The sequence below is a fragment of the Hordeum vulgare genome, chromosome 2H (assembly GCF_904849725.1).
Source record: "Hordeum vulgare subsp. vulgare chromosome 2H, MorexV3_pseudomolecules_assembly, whole genome shotgun sequence".
NCBI classification, from domain to species: domain Eukaryota; kingdom Viridiplantae; phylum Streptophyta; class Magnoliopsida; order Poales; family Poaceae; genus Hordeum; species Hordeum vulgare.
This window is the reverse complement of record NC_058519.1, coordinates 658,414,065-658,434,190: the sequence shown is the minus strand read 5'-3', so window position 1 is coordinate 658,434,190 and position 20,126 is coordinate 658,414,065. Positions and strand designations below refer to the sequence as shown.

The following is a 20,126-nucleotide window of genomic DNA, read 5'->3' as shown; positions in this document are numbered from 1 at the left end:
TGATCAATCTCAACCGGAGTGTTGGCTTTCCAAAAGTGATGATGATTCGTGGTTATGGCATGCTAGATTTGGACACGTTAACTTCTACGCCTTGAAGAAGATGTCAAAGATGGAGATGGTATCCGGGATACCAGTTATCGACCATGTTGATCGAGTATGTGACGGGTGCTTGGTTGGAAAACAGCACCACAGGCCATTCCCTGCTCAGTCTACCTATCGTGCAAGTGATGCACTCGAACTGCTCCATGGTGATCTATGTGGCCCTATCACCCCGGCAACTCACGCTGGAAAGAAGTATTTCTTCCTTGTGGTAGACGACTACTCGAGATATATGTGGGTCATTCTCCTACGATCTAAAGATGAGGCGTTTGAAGCGTTCAAGAAGTTGAAGGCTGCAACAGAGATGGAACACAAGCTGAAGGTTCGCGCTCTACGGACAGATCGCGGCGGAGAGTTTACGTCGAATGAGTTCAACGACTACTGCGAGAAGATTGGCATAAAGAGGTTCCTCACGGCACCTTACACGCCGCAGCAGAATGGGGTCGTTGAAAGGCGCAATCGAACCGTCGTTGACATGGCAAGGAGTTTACTCAAGAGCAAGAACCTGCCGAGGACTTTTTGGGGAGAAGCTGTCTCGACGGCGGTCTATCTTCTCAACCGGGCTCCAACGAAGGCGGTGGTTGGCAAGACTCCGTATGAAGAAATTTACGGACGTAAGCCGAATGTGTCTCATCTACGGACGTTCGGGTGTGTGGCACATGTGAAGACGGCGGAGCCGCATCTCTCAAAGCTTGCCGATCGTAGCACCAAGATGGTGTTCATCGGATACGAGAGGAGTTCCGGCACCAAGGCATACCGCTTTTATGATCCATAAACCAAGCGTCTACGGATTTCACGCGACGTCGTGTTTGAAGAAAACAAAGCGTGGAATTGGAGTGCAGCAGCCGACAATGCTCCAAACGGTAACATATTCACGGTTGAATTTTCAACTGATGATGATGCAGGGGAGGATGTCCAGGTGGTTGGCAAGACGCCCAACCAAGGTGACCACAACGGTAGTGATCATCATGGTGCCGACACCGACGACGACGCGCATAGGTCGCAAGGAGATAGCGACAACGCCGCACACGACACAGACGGAGATCTCGACGACAACATCGACAACGAGGCACATAGTGACGACGACAATCAAGATGATGGTCACGGTCACGACGACTACGCCGACGACACGGATGTCGATGACACACCAGGGTCTCAGCCATCTTCCTCAAGTGCATCAACACCGACACAATTTGTGTCGCCTCCTTCGCAAGCCACAACGGACTCCTCAGGGCCTCGTCGCTACAAGACCCTCAAGAAAGTCTACAAGTACACAAATCCAGTTACGCTTGAGTACTCCGGACTATGTCTGTTCGGAGTTGAGGAGCCGGCGAACTTCGTAGAGGCGAGCAAAAGTCGTAGTTGGACGCACGCCATGGATGAGGAGATGAAGGCGATTGAGAGCAATGGCACGTGGACTTTGGTAAACCGACCTCCAAACCAAAAGGCGATAGGTTTGAAGTGGGTTTACAAGTTAAAGAAGGACACGCAAGGTGCCATTGTGAAGTACAAGGCAAGACTCGTTGCAAAGGACTACGTTCAACGTCAAGGAGTTGACTATGATGAGGTGTTTGCACCGGTTGCTCGAATCGAGACGGTGAGAGTGCTCCTAGCTTTGGCAGCACAAGAGGATTGGAAGGTTCATCATATGTATGTTAAATCTTCTTTCCTCAACGGAGATCTCACAGAAGAAGTGTACGTGGAACAACCCCTCGGCTACGAGAAGAAAGGCGAAGAAGGGAAAGTTTACAAGCTCAAGAAGGCACTTTACGGGTTGAAGCAAGCGCCAAGAGCTTGGAACTCAAAGTTAGACCGAAGTCTGGTCTCGCTCGGGTTCAAGAGATGTCCTCTCGAGCACGCAGTCTATACAAACAACTCCAAAGGCTCAAACCTGCTAGTTTGAGTTTATGTCAACGATGTGATTATCACCGGAGATAGCGTACAAGAAATTGAACGTTTCAAGGCGCAAATGAAGAACAAGTTTAGCATGAGTGATCTGGGATTACTCAGTTATTACTTGGGCATCAAAGTGAAGCAAAGCTCCGGAGAGATTTCCCTATGTCAATCGGCCTACGCGGTCAAGTTATTGGAAAAGTGTGGCATGTCAGATTGCTACGAGACACAAGTTCCAATGGACCAACGTCACAAGTTGAGCAAGCGTAGCTCAAATCCGCCGGTGGACACCACAATGTATCGAAGCGTTGTGGGCAGCCTAAGATATTTGGTGCATACCCGACCTGACTTGGCTTATTCAGTCGGGATCGTGAGTCGTTTCATGGAGAATCCGACAACCGAGCACATGAGCGCGGTTAATCAAATCTTGCGCTATGTGAAAGGCACCATTAATCTTGGTTGCACGTACATAAAGGGAAAGGAAGGATTGATCCTTCATGGATATTCAGATAGTGACATGGCAGGTGATGTTGATGACTGAAAGAGCACAACGGGCATGGTTTTCTACCTTGGCCCGAATCCGATTAGCTGGAATTCTCAGAAGCAAAAGGTGGTGGCACTGTCTTCATGCGAGGCAGAATACATAGCGGCAAGCACGGTGGCTTGTCAAGCAGTTTGGCTGAGAAGACTTCTAGCTATTCTTGCAAAGCGGGAGGTGCAGAAGGTGTCATTGAAGATCGACAACCAAGTTGCAATCTCATTGTGCAAAAATCCGGTTCATCACGAAAGGAGCAAGCACATAGATACCCGGTTCCACCACATCCGGGAGTGCGTTGAGGAAGGGATGATAGAAGTTCTGCACGTGAATACGAAGGACCAGCTTGCCGATATTTTCACCAAGTCCCTCGGTCGGTAGAAGTTCATCGACATGAGGAAGAAAGTCGGAGTCCAAGCAATGAAGACACATCAACAAGGTTAAGGAGGTGAATGTAGTAATTAACCTAGTTGTAGTCTAAACATACACGTGTGTCCTATTTTGGTTAGTATTGCAAACCGAGTAGGATTAGAGTATTGCAAACCGAATAGGATTAGCAGTAGCCTAAGCTTAGCATATATATATGCGCCTACCCAGCTCTCGTAAGATCAGATCAAAGCAATACAAAGTATTTCATCTATCTAGCTTAAGTCGCTGAGTTAAGTTCCGAGCCGTCGAGACGATCGATCAATTGATCGCAAGCTGTGTATACGTGCGTGTATTGCTACATCCATCAAGCTGCTTGCTTGGTTGGCTGGCTAGCTTTCCACGTTCGTGTATAGCTTCCGCTAGATTTGGTCTACGGGATCAAAAGCCAACAAGCCAGCCGTGTCCGTTACAAAATGGCAGCATCTTCAATGTGAGGAAGCCACACCCTCACTCACAAACTCCCCACGGTGTACATCGCAATCTAAGGTAGCATTATGGCGGCGTTGAGAAGGCAGCGTACTAACCGAATGTCATAAAACATGCCACCAAAATGAAGGTGAGAAAAATCTTTTGATAATGCAGATGAAAATTTCCAGAAAATTTGCCATTCGAGTTGACCGAACTATTTCCGACCCTGCGGCAGATGGTGCACGACGTCATGGAGGAAGCAATCAAGCAGAATATCGGTGTTGTCGCCGGCCTCCTCCGGGTGTTGTTCCATGACTGCATCCCACAGGTACATAACCTTATCTACTTTTTATTACTTGTTAAGGGCATAGCTTGGAGAGTGTTCTGCGGTTAAGCTGGACAGGATGCTGGTTGTGTTATCAGTTTCAAGCGACTGAATTGGCGGCCAGGTAAAAACTAAAATGTTGATTTCAGGAGGATCACGATTATGTCCGGGCACACAGTTTTGCTAATCCTAAGATAACTAGAACTCCTTTATGTCCAAGTTGATTTATATCAGTTGAGTCTGGTGAAAAGTACACAAGTTTCACTTTTCAGAGTGTATTTTTTGTTGGACATTTTCTGAGTGTATTTAGACATAATAGAATTTCAGTTAACTTTGATGGACGGATCCACGAATTTATGGATATGTAACCACAAATACTATGTACCACAGGGCTGCGATGCGTCGCTTCTACTGTTTGACAAGTTGTGGAGCGAGCTGAACATGCCTCAGAACACCGGAGGAGCGCATTGAATCTTATCGAGAACATCCGTGTCAAGGTGCAAGAGGATTACGGACCCAATCTGCTGCACCGACATCATGAACCTTGCCACACGCGAGGCCGCGATGCACGTTAAGGTGCCAGGCTATGAAGTGCCGCTCGATCTGCTGGATAGCCGCGGGCCGGCAGCGAGAGACAAAGTCGAGGAATTGCCAGGGCCCGACTTCAATGCCACCCAGATCCTCAAACTTTTCGAGAGTCGTGGTTTTGACAAGACCGACGTCGTGGCTCTATATGGCGCGCACACCATTGGGAGGTCAAGCGTCAAGTACCACTTCGGGAAGAATGCTGAGTTTGTCCGCGAGCTCCAGCATTCGTGTGCCAAAGACCCGAACCGGCTTTACGTGACCACCCCTAACGAGTTCGACAACAAGTACTACAATAACCTCATTGAGGGGAAAGGGGTGCCGACATGGCGCTCATACGTGACCCATACATCAGAGGGTTGCTCAACGGTTTTGCGCGGGACCAAGAGTGGTTCTTTTCCCAGTTCGGCACCTCCATGAGGAAGATGGCGCACTTGCCGAGTGAGTTCAGAAAGAATAGCGAGATTCGCAAGTGCAGCTGCTTCTGGGCTAACATTCATGGCCCTGAGGGGCCTACTTCTAACCCCGCGGCATCAGCTTGAGATCCCATTCCACCTTGCGTGTGTTTTCAGTGCCATTCAATAAGAGCTAAGGAGCTTAGCTTTTGTGCTTAGATAGGTTCCTCATGTGGCTTCTTATATGCTTGCTTCAAGTAATTATCTAGCATCACTAGTGGGAACTGGGACTTTAGCCCCGGTCCGTAAGGGGCTTTAGTTCCGGTTCACCAACCGGGATTAAAGGACGGGACTAAAGGCGGCCCTGTTACAAGCCGGGACTAAAGGTGCTCCACGTGGACGCCTCGTAGCGCCCCCAGGGGCAGGACCTTTAGTCCCGGTTCGTTACACGGGCCGGGACTAAAGAGTTTCAGATTTTGCTTATTTTTGGGGTTTTTTTTTTGAATGAAATTATTTTTGGGTTTTAGGGTTTAGGTGTTCGGGAGATTAACGTGATGTCTCGTTTGGTGTTCGGGAATTAGTTTTCATATAATTTAAATAGAAATAATTATGCATATATATATATATATAAGATTAACTTATCTTACAAGCGAGCATATATATACAATTATATGGAGATCTAAATTATCGGGACTAGAACCCGTCTATTTGATTACATGGACGAACATCAGTAATGGCCCCTAGCTACACTAAATCGTCCTTTGTCATCTATAGCTTCCGTCCTCAGAAAGGTCGCAAGCTCCTCTGCAACAGCAATCGCGCGTTGCTCTGGTAGAACCTTCGTCCTCATGGCCGTGTACTATATAAGAATAGGAGATGAATATGAATATCAATCATGATAACAAAGAATGACGGGTAAAAATAAAGGTGTGAATGTTCATTGCTTACGTCGAATCTGTGATCCTTGTGCTCACAGGTAAACGTGCGAATGGTCTCGCAAACATAGTATCCGCATAGATGCGTTCCCCGTGGCTGCTGGTCGCACTTTACGAGAATAGAATATATATAATCAAAATAATAATCTAGCATCATAAATGTATTGAAAGTAGAAGTATATCATACTACTACTTACCTAAGCCGCTCTAAAGGTCAGCTTCTCAGGTAAGTTACCGAGAGTCACGCACTTGAACCGCTTTCAAACCCTGCCCGACAAGGATAATGATTTGCTAAGTTTTTCATTAATTGATATATCAGAAAATCATCGAAAGAGACCGATAGAGCGCAAGAATAATTGAAATTACCCTTGGAGCATGTCCTTGAGGCTTTGGAACTGTTCCAAGGGTCTCGATAATGGGTCGAAGGCATCAACTCTTCCCTTATCAATTTGAATGTCCAACAGAATCCAATGGAAACTGCACATGTATATATATATATATGTGTGTGTGTGTGAGTAACTTATCAATTACACTTATAAGTGAATGGACAGAACAGAGTAAAGACCCTCACCTGAAGTTGTATGGAAACAATATGTGGTCACAAATTTTTTTGATCTATTAGAAACCTTAGAAGGTTTTCCTCCGTCTCCTTGGGTTTATCAGTTAGCGTCACTATATGTATTTTATTTGGGTCAATAAACCCAATATTTAGGATGCTATTACTTTTATAATCCAGAATCTTCATTCTGCATAATAGAGTACAAGTTATGTATAGACAATGAATTGAAATAACTAAACAAGTTATATGTAGACAACAAATTGAAAAACTTACAGACAATAGCAACTCATAAGCGATTTGTCGAGGGCGTCGCCATTGTACATCTGGAAGAGTTCATCAAAGTCGATATAGATTTCTTCGGGGCGGCCGTAGTACTCCCGTGGGACACTCAGCACGATCATCGTTCTCTCATTCTTTGATTCACTTAAGTACCATGTATGCAAGTAGCGCATATTTGTTGGGAGGTCATCTTTGCTAACCAAAGGCTCTCCCATGACAAACTGTGGCTTAGGGGCTACCACAACCTTGGGTAACCTGTCGTCTTGGGAAGCCAGAACATCTTCAACCAAGACACCCCATTGAGCCGCCCAGTCCTTTGCTATTTCAAAATCTTGGCCCTGCACTGGAGGGGGAACATTCTCGGTTAACACCTTGAGGGGTGGGATCGACGGTTTGGCCTGTTGTCCAAGCTGAGGAACGTCTGATTTTTTCTTGCTTGTAGTTGAACTTGATTTGCTCCCACTTGCACTTGCACGTGATCTGCTCTTTTTCAATTCCTTCTGCAATGTGCGTGTATAGTCATCAGGCTTATGGTGTAAGTCATACTGTGATGGAAGGGTCGTGAAGTATTTTGCCCATGCTATTTGCTTCTCGGTGTATTCCGGGCGGGGCTCGGGTTCCTTCTTTTTCATCTGCGCATCATGATGTTCCTTTGCTATCCTGGCTTTTTCCTCGGGGGTACGATCATAAGGTATGATAGGAAGATTAGCATGAGGTACCTTTGGGAGGGGCGACCGTTTGTGCTTTGGGGGGCTCCGTCGCTTAGAAATCGTCGGCGGAGCGTTCTTGGTGGCACGCTTCCGCTTAGTATCCTGTGCGGGCGGCGGCGGAGACGGACGACCCAAGTCCAGCAGCGATGATCGAGATGGACTCGTGTTGTGCTGGCCGATGTCATGTGGAGGGCTTGGAGGTAATGGAGGTGTAGGTGACCTGCGACGACTCGGAGGCGGTGTTGTCCTTGGGGCCGAGCCTGGAAGCTTGATGTAGTTCTTGTCACATAGGATGACTCCACCCAATACTTCGAGTGTCCTCTCATCTTGGGGTCCAGCTATGTCGAGCTCGATATCATGAAACCCCGCTAGGATTTCATCCACCCCGACTTTAGCAAAGCGAGCTGGAATCTCACGGCCATGCCAGCGTGCATCAGGGCCAGAAGGTAAATCTTGTCCGACGGCCACCTTCATGGATATGTTCTTGAATTTCTGATGGAGTTCACATGATGTTGACTCCTTGATTCCATCCACGGGGTAGCCGGGACCGCCCTCTATCATTCTTCGTGCATCGTCGGGCGGGGCCTCAGATTCAGCCACGCTACTTTTCCGCTTAGATGGGGCGCCGGTAATATCAAGTGTAGGATCTTCCTGGCGCGGTACTCCTCTAAGCGCATCAATCTGCTTCTGTTGCTCGTTAATCCTGGCAAGCAACTGGTTGAACATGTCATTCTCCTCATCCTGCTGCCGCTTCTTTGCTCTCTCTCCGCTTCTGTAAGTGTCTTGGTCTCTGGCAAACCCAAACCACCACGGGTAAGAAGGATCGAAGCCTCGCGTTCGTCCTCCATGTTCGTCATTGCCGAGGACCAGTGTGAGCAAATCTTTCTCTCTATCTGCAGTGAACTTTCTTTTTCCCTCCTTAATTTCTTTCACTATCCTTTTCCAATTCTCCCTGGGTATCCTAAGACCATCACTTCAAATGAGGTCCCCTGTTTTTTCATCATACGACCCACCATGCGCAAGGAACCAATTTCTTGCTCTCAATTCCCACTCATCACGGAGTGGTTCAGGTCCGATGCTTTTATCTAACAGATCTTGCTCTTTCTTATCCCACTTTGGGATGGCAGTCTCATAGCCCCCTGGCCCCAGCTTGTGGTGATATTTCTTCTTGTCGGCATTTATCTTTTCTTTTCTGATAATGCCTGGGCATCTTCTGACTCCTTGTACTCTTGAAATGCTTTCCACTGATTCGCCTGCTTGGCTAGATACCCCTCGAATACTGGCACTTTCTTTGTCTTCAGATAGTTTTTCCATAGCTTTTTCTTCCAGCTACGGAACAGTTCGGCCATCTTCTTTAGAGTCCACTGCTTGACTTTGGCCCTCAGTTTGTCTGCGGCGTCTTCATTCTCACATTCTAGCAGGTTGAAATGTGACATGAAATCATTCCAAAGATTATCTTTGTACCTTTCGGCGACATAGTCACTATCGGCTGCCCTTTGCGCTTGTTCCACTCCCGAACGCTGATCGAGACGTGATCCCTAATGAGAACTCCGCATTGCTTCTTGAATGTGTCAGCAGCATTCTTAGGAAGCTTGGGTTCGCCCGTAGGCAATATCACCTCAAAGGTGTAATGCGTCCGTGCATCCAACTTTCTAGTCGGGCCTCGTTTCGTAGTTTTGCTCGATGTGGAGGCCTAAGAGGGAGAAATATTCGTCAAATGAATGTATATGTATACAATATAGAGCTATCTCCAATATTTTTCACATATTACAAGTGATTGTCGAACTTCATATGTATACCTCGCCGGACTTTATTATTTCTTCACCGGCTTCTCCACCGGCTTCTCCATCAGTGGAGCTATCACCTTCTCCGTCATTGGACCTATCTCCTGCCCCATCGGCTTCATCTTCGTGTCGCTCGACCTCCATTCCAACGTCGGGGTTTAGATATGACGACGGAGATTCAGCTGGTTCAACGTCGGGGCCGTCTTTGATTATATCTTCGAGAAGTTCTTCCTCTTCGAGGTTCCTGATATGTGGATCCATAGTTCTGCAAAAAACGGATTCTCTTAACCTTTGTACCAAAAAAGAATTATTCTATCAGGAACTCCGTTCCAAAACAACTTTAGTCCCGGGTCATGGCTCCACCCGGGACTCCTAGATTTCTGCATAGTATTCAAAGTAGGAGTACTTTTCCAATTTGAGCATTCAATAAGCAAAACCAAATCGTAAAATAAAGTAGTATTCAAATTAGCATGCATTCAATTTAAGCAAATACATCATCTCTTTTGTCCAACCATCGTCGAATATTATCACTAATACTCCTCGAATACTATCATACATATAGCATCACTGATACATCTAGAACCGTAGCGCCCGACGGGTATCGGCGCGGGCGGTGGACACCCAAAGAGAAGGAACCATCACAGGATCATAGCTCCAGTGAGATCCCCGAAGAACCTGCCAGGTATGCTCGAACCTGCCCTCCAACGCAACCATGTAGCGACGGACGTGCTCATCCTCCTCGCTAACAAGTGACGTACCACCTCCGCGGTGTCCGGAAGCCTCGGAACCCTCACTGGCCCACGCGACCGCCACCAAACAAGGATCGGGTCAACGACGGGCTGGCTCCTCACCAACCTACGCCCCCCGGAAGGTAGCACCTCCCAATACCAGCCGGGCGGAGCCCAGTCCCGGACAGGGCCCCTCTGATCAAGCAGGTGTCCTCCGCCGAGTCGACGACGAGGATGCGGGATAGGCATCGTAAAATGAACTAAAAAAATAAACTAGTTCTATTAATTTTCTTGCTAAAAATAAACTATTAACACTTAAGCATATACAATAGCAAAATTAAACTATTAACACTTAAGCATATACAATAGCAAAATTAAGCAATAATCTAAGAAACACTATGAACACTTAAGCATATACACTATACAATATTTCTTCTTCTTGTAACCCTACACTAATTTTTTCTCTTCTTCTATTTCTCCTCTTCTTCTACTTCTTCTTCAACTTCTACTTCTCCTCTTCTTCTACTACTTCTCCTCTTCTCTTCTTCTACTTCTCGTCTCCTCCTCTTCTAATTTTTTCTCTTCTTCTACTTCTCCTCTTCTTCTATTTTTCCTCTTCTTGTCCTCTCCTCCTCTTCTTATTCTCCTTTTTCTTCTTTTCTTCTCCTCCTCTTCTTATTTTCCCTTTTCCTAATTCTAAATATTACTAACCCTAATAATCTAGCACAAACCTAATAACAATAGGAATTAGATGACAAAAAAAATCTTTTTCTTCTTTTCTTCCCTTTGTCTTCCTTTCTTCTCCTTTTTCTTCTTTTCTGCTCCTTTTTCTTCTTTTCTTCTCCTTTTTCTTCTTTTCTTCTACTGGCCGGAGTGTTGGGGAGGAGGGGGCGGGGGCCTTACCGGCCGGAGGTGTCGACGGCGCGTGGCGAGGAGGACAGCGCGGCGCGCGGCGAGGAGGACGGCGGCGCGCGGCGAGGAGGACGGCGGTAGCGAGGAGGACGACGGCAACGGCGAGGAGGACGGCAGACGGCGGCGAGCAGGACAGCGGGCAGCCTGACGGCGTCGTCGAGTTCGTCGTTGTGCCGCACCGGGCAAGAGAACGAGAGGAAGAAGAAGAGAAATGGACGATTTGGTTTGGAATTTTTTGAAGTCCCGCTTATATAGGTGGATCTTTAGTCCCGGTGCGTGGCTCGAACCGGGACTAAAGACCCCCTTTAGTCCCGGGTGGAGCCACGACCCAGGACTAAAGGCCCTTTTTCGGGCAGACCAGAAGGCGGGAAGCAGGGGCCTTTACTCCCGGTGCGTGGCTCCACCCGAGACTAAAGGGGGTCTTTAGTCCCGGCGCGTGGCTCCACCCGGGACTAAAGCCCCTCCTCGGCTGCACGATAAGTTTAGTCCCACCTTGCCCAGCAAGCGGGACTAACACTTGTTTATAAGCCCCGTTGCAGCTTCTCCATCGAGCTCCTCTCTAAAACAGGCTTACGGGCCTAAACTCATTGAAAATTGAAACTATATTCGAAATTATGGAGAAAATTCAACCTGAATTCAAAGTGATTTCACTTTGAATTTAGGTTGAATTTTCTCTATAAATTCTCATATAGTTTCAATTTTTTTCTATTTTCAAAATTAATTATTTTGACTATCCAAACTATTATCTATTTTGTTATTTTCAATTAAAAACTATGTTTATTAAAAATTCTTTTTGCATATTTGAGAATTTGACAAAACTATGATAATGAAAAGTGTTTGAAATTGAATAAATAATTCAAAACTATTTTCTATTTTCAAAAGTAATTATTTTGACTATCCAAACTATTAACTATTTTGTTATTTTCAATTAAAAACTATGTTTATTAAAAGTCTTATTCCATATTTGAGAATTTGACAAAACTATGATAATGAAAAGTGTTTGAAATTGAATAAATAATTCAAAACTATTTTCTATTTTCGAAAGTAATTATTTTGACTATCCAAACTATTAACTATTTTGTTATTTTCAATTAAAAACTATGTTTATTAAAATTCTTATTCCATATTTGAGAATTTGACAAAACTAGGATAATGAAAAGTGTTTGAAATTGAATAAATAATGCAAAACTATTTTCTATTTTCAAAAGTAATTATTTTGACTATCCAAACTATTAACTATTTTGTTATTTTCAATTAAAAACTATGTTTATTAAAATTCTTTTTGCATATTTGAGAATTTGACAAAACTATGATAATGAAAAGTGTTTGAAATTGAATAAATAATGCAAAACTATTTTCTATTTTCAAAAGTAATTATTTTGACTAGCCAAACTATTAACTATTTTCCTATTTTCAATTAAAAACTATGTTTATTAAAATTATTTTTGCATCTTTGAGAATTTGACAAAACTATGATAATGAAAAGTGTTTGAAATTGAATAAATAATGCAAAACTATTTTCAATTTTCAAAAGTAATTATTTTGACTATCCAAACTATTAACTTATTTTTTTTGAGCTAGTTGACCCTGAAATTGAAAAGCACTACAAATGAACTCTGAAAATGTTGAAAGTTGGCATGCTATCATCATTTCACCCACATAGCATGTGTTAAAAAGTTGAGAGGGCTACGACAAAAACTGGATGCACTTCGTGTACAAAACGGACAATCTCTCTCGAAGTATCAGCGTTTCGAACGAGAACTCATCTCTTACAAAGGGATTTTATTTTTTTGAACTTATTTGAACTCCATAATTTTTGTGTGTTCAAAATGCACCATTCAAAGGCACATCACAAAATTTCAACAATTTCTGACTTCATTTGGTATTCTTCGTGCATTTACTTATTTTTTGAGCTAGTTGACCCTGAAATTGAAAAGAACTACAAATGAACTCTGAAAATGTTGAAAGTTGGCATGCTATCATCATTTCACCCACATAGAATGTGTCAAAAAGTTGAGAGGGCTACGACAAAAACTGGATGCACTCCGTGTACAAAACGGACAATCTCTCTCGAAGTATCAACGTTTCGAACGAGAACTCATCTCTTACAAAGGGATTTCATTTTTTGAACTTATTTGCACTCCATACTTTTTGTGTGTTCAAAATGCACAATTCAAAGGCACATCACAAAATTTCAACAATTTCTGACTTCATTTGGTATTCTTCGTGCATTTACTTATTTTTTTTCGAGCTAGTTGACCCTGAAATTGAAAAGCACTACAAATGAACTCTGAAAATGTTGAAAGTTGGCATGCCATCATCATTTCACCCACATAGCATGTGTTAAAAAGTTGAGAGGGCTACGACAAAAACTGGATGCACTTCGTGTATAAAACGGACAATCTCTCTCGAAGTATCAGTGTTTCGAACGAGAACTCATCTCTTACAAAGGGATTTCATTTTTTGAACTTATTTGAACTCCATACTTTTTGTGTGTTCAAAATGCACCATTCAAAGGCACATCACAAAATTTCAACAATTTCTGACTTCATTTGGTATTGTTCGTGCATTTACTTTTTTTTGAGCTAGTTGACCCTGAAATTGAAAAGCACTACAAATGAACTCTAAAAATGTTGAAAGTTAGCATGCTATCATAATTTCACCCACATAGCATGTGTTAAAAATTTGAGAGGGCTACGACAAAAACTGGATGCACTTCGTGTACAAAACGGACAATCTCTCTCGAAGTATCAGGGTGTCGAACGAGAAATCATCTCTTATTAAGGGATTTCATTTTTTTGAAGTTATTTGAACTCCATACTTTTTGTGTGTTCAAAATGCACCATTCAAAGGCACATCACAAAATTTCAACAATTTCTGACTTCATTTGGTATTCTTCGTGCATTTACTTATTCTTTTTGAGCTAGTTGACCCTGAAATTGAAAAGCACTACAAATGAACTTTGAAAATGTTGAAAGTTGGCATGCTATCATCATTTCACCCACATAGCATGTGTTAAAAAGTTGAGAGGGCTACGACAAAAACTGGATGCACTTCGTGTACAAAACGGACAATCTCTCTCGAAGTATCTGCGTTTCGAACGAGAACTCATCTCTTACAAAGGGATTTCATTTTTTTGAAGTTATTTGAACTCCATACTTTTTGTGTGTTCAAAATGCACCATTCAAAGGCACATCACAAAATTTCAACAATTTCTGACTTCATTTGCTATTCTTCGTGCATTTACTTTTTTTTTGAGCTAGTTGACCCTGAAATTGAAAAGCACTACAAATGAACTCTGAAAATGTTGAAAGTTGGCATGCTATCATCATTTCACCCACATAGCATGTGCGAGAAAGTTGAGAGGGTTACGTTAAAAACTGGATGCACTTCGTGTACAAAATGGACAATCTCTTTGGAAGTAGAAGCGAGCCCCACAATAAGAGACGACATTCTTCTTCTCTCATATATGGTGGACACTAGCTCACCTGATTTTTCAACCGTCGATGATGGTCGCTACTCCTACTTCCCCTAGTGCATAACACTACTGAAATTCAGAAATTTGTCGTCTGCCAAGGCGGACGGCAAAGGGGGCAACCACGGACGGCAAAGGCTTTGCCGTCTGCCCCCTCATGGCAAAGTAGACGGTAAAAAAAATCCGGTGAAGATGCTCTTTGCCGTCTGCTTTCACAAAGCGGACGGCAAAGAATCTTTGCCATGAGGGGGCAGACGGCAAAATAAGTGGGACGACATATATTGCAACGTCCCCGTTAAGTGTTAACGGCAGGTCTCCTCTCTTTGCCGTCTGCCTCCCCCCCTTTGCCATGTGGGGGCAGTCGGCAAAGAGGGGAGAGAGAGGGGGCAGATTCCCTCTTTGCCGTCTGCCTTCCCCCCTTTGCCATGTGGGGGCAGACGGCAAAGAGGGGAGAGAGAGGGGGCAGATTCCCTCTTTGCCGTCTGCCTCCCCCCTTTGCCATGTGGGGCAGACGGCAAAGAGGGGAGAGAGAGGGGGCTGATTCCCTCTTTGCCGTCTGCCTCCCCCCCTTTGCCATGTGGGGGCAGACGACAAAGAGGGGAGAGAGAGGGGGCTGATTCCCTCTTTGCCGTCTGCCTCCCCCCTTTGCCATGTGGGGGCAGACGGCAAAGAGGGGAGAGAGAGGGGGCTGATTCCCTCTTGGCCGTCTGCCTCCCCCCCTTTGCCATGTGGGGGCAGACGACAAAGAGGGGAGAGAGAGGGGGCAGATTCCCTCTTTGCCGTCTGCCTCCCCCCCTTTGCCATGTGGGGGCAGACGGCAAAGAGGGGAACCAGCCCCTTATTTATTTATTTTTTGTTATATCCAGCATTTTTAACAATAATCAGGATATATATATATATATTTGACATAAATAAATTTCTTTCCGTACTCATAACCATATTAAAATAACTCTCATCCATAGTGCATACATATTATGGAAGTTACATCCGTACCAAACCATATATTACACCAGTTTCATCCACGTGCATACAAAGTTTCATATATTCATATACTACAATAGTTTCACTACAACCCATGGTACAAGAAATAATCTTCAAGCATTCCATCAACCAAGCTTCCCGTGAAGTGAAGGTAATCTGCAAAATGAAAAATAAGAAAGTTAGAAAAATAATACTAGATGAAGTAGTGTATATATAGGTTATTTCGGAGAGAAATTAGCTAAGTATAGACCATTTAGGAGCTAACTAAGCTAATTATGTCATTTCGGTGGAACCCTAGCTAACTATAGGAGAAGAGAAAGAGAAGAAGAAGTAAAAGAAGGAGGAGGAGGAGGAGAAGGAGAAGGAAGAGGAGAAGAAGAAGAAAAAGGAGGAGGAGGAGGAGGAGGAGAAGGAGAAGGAAGAGGAGAAGAAGAAGAAGGAGAAGAAGAAGGAGAAGAAGGAGAAGAAGAAGGAGAAGGAGCTCCCGCTCCTTCTCCTTCTTCTTCTCCTTCTTCTCCTTCTTCTTCTCCTTCTTCTCCTTCTTCTTCTTATCCTTTTGTCCCCTTCTTCTTCTCCTCCTCCCTCTCCTCCTTCTTCTTCTCCTTTTTCCTCTTCCTTCCTTTCATTTTCCTCTTTTTCTCTTCTTGTCCCCTTCTTCGGGCTAAATTGGCTAAGAATGCCTTTTTGGAGCTAATTATGTCATTTGGAGGATAATTAGCTAAGTATAGGTCATTTTTTATTAAATAGGCCATTTTGGAGCTAACTAAGCTAATTATGTCATTTCGTAGGATAATTAGCCAATTTAGCCTTTCTTGGATAAGTCTAAGCTACGTAGAAGAAGAGATAGAGAAGAAGAAGTAAAATAAGGAGGAGGAGGAGGAGGAGGAGAAGAAGAAGGAAGAGGAGAAGAAGAAGAAAAGAAGAAGGAGAAGGAGAAGAAGAAGGAGAAGGAGAAGGAGGAAGAAGGAGGAAGAAGAAGGGGAAGGAGGAGCTCCTTCTCCTTCTCCTCCTTCTTCTCCTTCTTCTTCTCCTCCTCCCTCTCCTCCTTCTTCTCCTCATTTTTCCTCTTCCTTCCTTTCATTTTTCCTCTTTTTCTCTTCTGGTCCCCTTCTTCGGGCTAAATTGGCTAAGAATGCCTTTTTGGACCTAATTATGTCATTTCGAGGATAATTAGCTAAGTATAGGTCTTTTTTTTATTAAATAGGACATTTTGGAGCTAACTAAGCTAATTATGTCATTAGATGGAAGTCTAGCTATTTTGGAGCTAACTAAGCTAATTATGTCATTAGATGGAAGTCTAGCTATTTTTTATTAAAACACTAGAAATAACATACCTAAGTTAGGGTGACGCACGGTGGCTCTGGCTTGTTTCACCTGGAGAAGGCTGCCCTGGAGAAGGCTCGACTGTAGAAGGGTCGTGCGATGCGTTTCGGGACGTATTCTGCACCAAACATCGTTTGCAATGTGTAGTTAGCATGAGGACACTCTTAAGATCACTCCACTGAAATGAAACTCAACGTCCCCGCCACGTTAATGACTGGCATCGGCGGAGGGACTTGGCCGTTCTTCTCGCACATAGACTGTACATTTGGTTTCGACAAGTCAAACTTTTGATTTATTAATGAAACGGACATTCAAATGCAAGATTTGAAATAACATGAAGAAGAAACTTACCACGAAGAGCTCGTATATGGCCCTGGTAGACGCTTCATTCCGTGCCCTCTCCGCCTCCACCAATGCAGTCGTCCTCTCCTCCAGCTCCCTAATTTCCTTATCCTTCTCCGCCATAGCCGCCTGCATTGCCGCTCTCTCTTTCTGAATAGCAGCCTGCAACACAACTCATTGTTAGCAATGTAATCATATTGGTTCCAACGCACAACATAATGCGGAAAGATAGTTGAGTCCATTAAACTAACCTCGATGGCGAGCTCGACTGGCCGTGGACGACGTGTTATCTCCGGACAAGAGCTTGTTTGGCGTGCCTTTATCTGCCGGAGAGTGCTAGGACAACGTATAAGGCCGTCTCCAATGGCGATCGAGCCATGGGGCCTCCCGTTGCCAGCTATCATCACCAGCTCTGGATCAATAGGCCCCTCGCTCGGGTTAAAGTCCTCCCCTTTCCTCGCCTTCCCGTGATCTCTGTACTTCACGAGCTTGTCGTGGGAGGAGATGTTGGTGAAGTTTTCTGGATGCTCGAGGTCAGACTCACAGAATGCCTTGACCTTCTTGTACGAGGCAGTATGGGCCATCGCATACAGGTCGTACATCTGTGGCGCCTCTGTCTTATTGTGACGCGCCTAAAAGAGAGAGAGAGCAGAAAATTGTATTGGTAAAGGGCTCAAGATAGCATTAAGAATGAATTGCATGAGGCATGAAGCAAACCACATACCCAGTTCTCGCCAAATTGGATTAAGTTGATGCTCCCTTCATGGTGTGGCACGCCAACCATTTTGCCACGCCTCTCCTTGGCGTTGTTGTGGCTGGTCTCCCACGTTTCGGAGCACCACTGGTCCACCAAGGCCTCCCAACAATCCATCTTATCCACACACCATCTAGGGGGCACCTAAGTTAATAAAGAGAAATTTGAGTGCGTAAGAACCAAATCAAGGAAACTAACTACAAAGCCTTAATAATATGTAATTACCTTCATGTAATGCTCCTTCTCCATCTTAGCATCACGGCACTTCGCCTTATCAATCCTAATACGCCGCGTGGCATAGTAGTCTCGAACAGCCTGCACCCGAGCCTCGTGCCGGAAGTTTTGAAGTAGGCGGCGACATTCGGTTTTGATAACCTTTGCCGCGTCGTCCTCGTATCCCTCCTCACACCTGTAGAAGGTCTGCAAACGAGACAACACCGATTAGTACAATAAATAGCTATGGTTAATTTATAATTGTGTGAAAGAGAAATTACCCAGAACTTTCGGATCACCATGGCTGCCCTCGTCGCACACAAAACACCGTCGATCTCCACCTCCGGCGGGGCCGGGGCACCCAAGTAGTGCTCCCAGGTCATTCCTACCTCTCGCTCCCGACCGGGCAACGTAACAAACCCTGGGAAGTTTTGACGGCAAAGAACACCGAGGACGCTGTTGGGCTTGCGGACACCCTTGGCAACAATCCAACCCCTACAGTATGACAAATTAAAGCCAAAACATTAGATATTTGAGAAAACGCGAAGGCAAAAGGTTAAATAAGAGTAAATTAACTTACTTGTCCCCATTTGGCCTAATCGAGCACCTCTGCTCGGGGGTCGCTGGCACGAGCGGGAGCCCCGAACTACCACGCTGGTAGACGGTATCCCCCTCACCCAGCTCCTCGTCGCTACCAGCATGGCTAGTTGGCTCTGGCCAGGGATCCCACTGGGTCTCTTGGGACGTACCCTCATCCCTGCTGTGCTCCGCAGTCGTGTGGAAGGAAGCCTCTGGGACACGAGTCTCGTGGGTCAAAGGCTCGTCGACCTGAGGCTCGTCGACCCGAGGCTCGTGAACCGGAGACCGTGTAGCCTCCACCTCAGACGAATCCACCCTAGAAGTCCTCCTGTGCTCAGGTGAATCAGCTTGGGGTGGTGGCGGAGACCGTGTAGCCCTACCTCTCCCGCGGCCACGTGTACCTTTAGTACAACATAAATACCAACATGAGTAATAAAATGTATATAAATACCAATATGTATACAACATGAGTACAACATAAATACCAACATGAATACAACGTGTACCTTTAGTGCCTCTCGGCTTCGCGGGTGGTCGACCTCCTCTCACGGGGGCCGCTCCTTGCATAGTAGAGAGCAACACTCTCCGAAGAGGCGAGGCAGGAATGGAAGTACCCATCCCATCACCCGCCGACGAAGAAGCAGCCGCGGCATGCTTTCGACCCTTTCCCACCATCTTTCAACACCTGTCATGACAAAGAGTAAATGAAATTAGTACAACATAAATACCAACATGACTAATAAAAATTCAATACCTAACATGAACTCAAAATTAATATATAGTATAATAGTTGAATATATGCTTCGGGGTCAATAAATGCATCATGATCATCACTATCATCAATAAATGCATCATCATCATCACTATCTAGAAGAACATGTGGAAGGCCACCATTATGTAATCGGTCAAGAAGTGACAGGTCATCCGCAGCAGTAACCTCTTCTTCTTCTAGCTCTTCCTCTTCGGGCTCAGGGGTTAAGACGGATTCACTGTCGCTGTCTACTTCAATGTTCTGGGGTGAAGTAGAGCGGTTCTTGAAACGTTTCTTGGACATACGTGTTTCTTGGAAGAATTCTCCTTCATATGTGTCTGGGTTAATGTGAGGTTCGTAATCCTCTTCATTGAGGGTAGGTGGTCTAAAATGTGGTGGCACTTCATAAACGACATCCCAACCTTTGAGATTTGGATCATTTTGGCAGGCCCACGGTAGATAGAAAACTTGTGTCACCTGTTGAGCCGTAATATAGACATCGGGAACATCTAAGTGGGTGTTTTGGTTGATTTCGACTAGTCCTATATGTTCATGAGTCCTTCTAGTCTCCCTCGGCTCAAACCAATAACATTTGAAGACTACGGCGGTCGGTGGGTTTTCACCATAGAATAGAAGTTCATAAATTGCTTCAACCCTTCCATAATACTCGGTGTCTCCTTCGCCGATAGCAGAGACAGAACAATTTATAGTCTTTAGGTCGGGCATAGATAGCTCTTTGCCAAAGGTACGAAAGTGATACCCGTTGATGTTGTATTTGTCAAATGAACGGACCTTATAGTCAAAACCATTAGCGACTTGTCTCAACTCGGCGTCCATAGACTCTGCATCATCCTACAAGTTTAATATGAAAGAATGGATGCATTAGCCGCAAATTAGACCAATAAGTCAAATGGGCCCTTAATGGTAATTAATTACCCTTTGTTTGAACCAAGAGATGAAACCAGGATAGTCGCCTCCATGTTTTGCGAGAAGCTCATACTCTTCGACGGAATCCTTTTCGATGACCGCTCCATCCGAGAATTCGGCGACGTATCGACTATATCAAATATCCGGGAATAAGAGTGGTTCAAAGCAATTAAAAGTTGCGGAACAATAAATTACCGAGAACTTA

General features: G+C 44.7%; 1 pseudogene; it reads left to right on the top strand.

Moving 5' to 3' along the window:
- Positions 1-3,450: 3,450 nt before the first annotated feature.
- On the top strand, positions 3,451-4,816 carry LOC123428945 (annotated as a pseudogene).
- Positions 4,817-20,126: the final 15,310 nt, after the last annotated feature.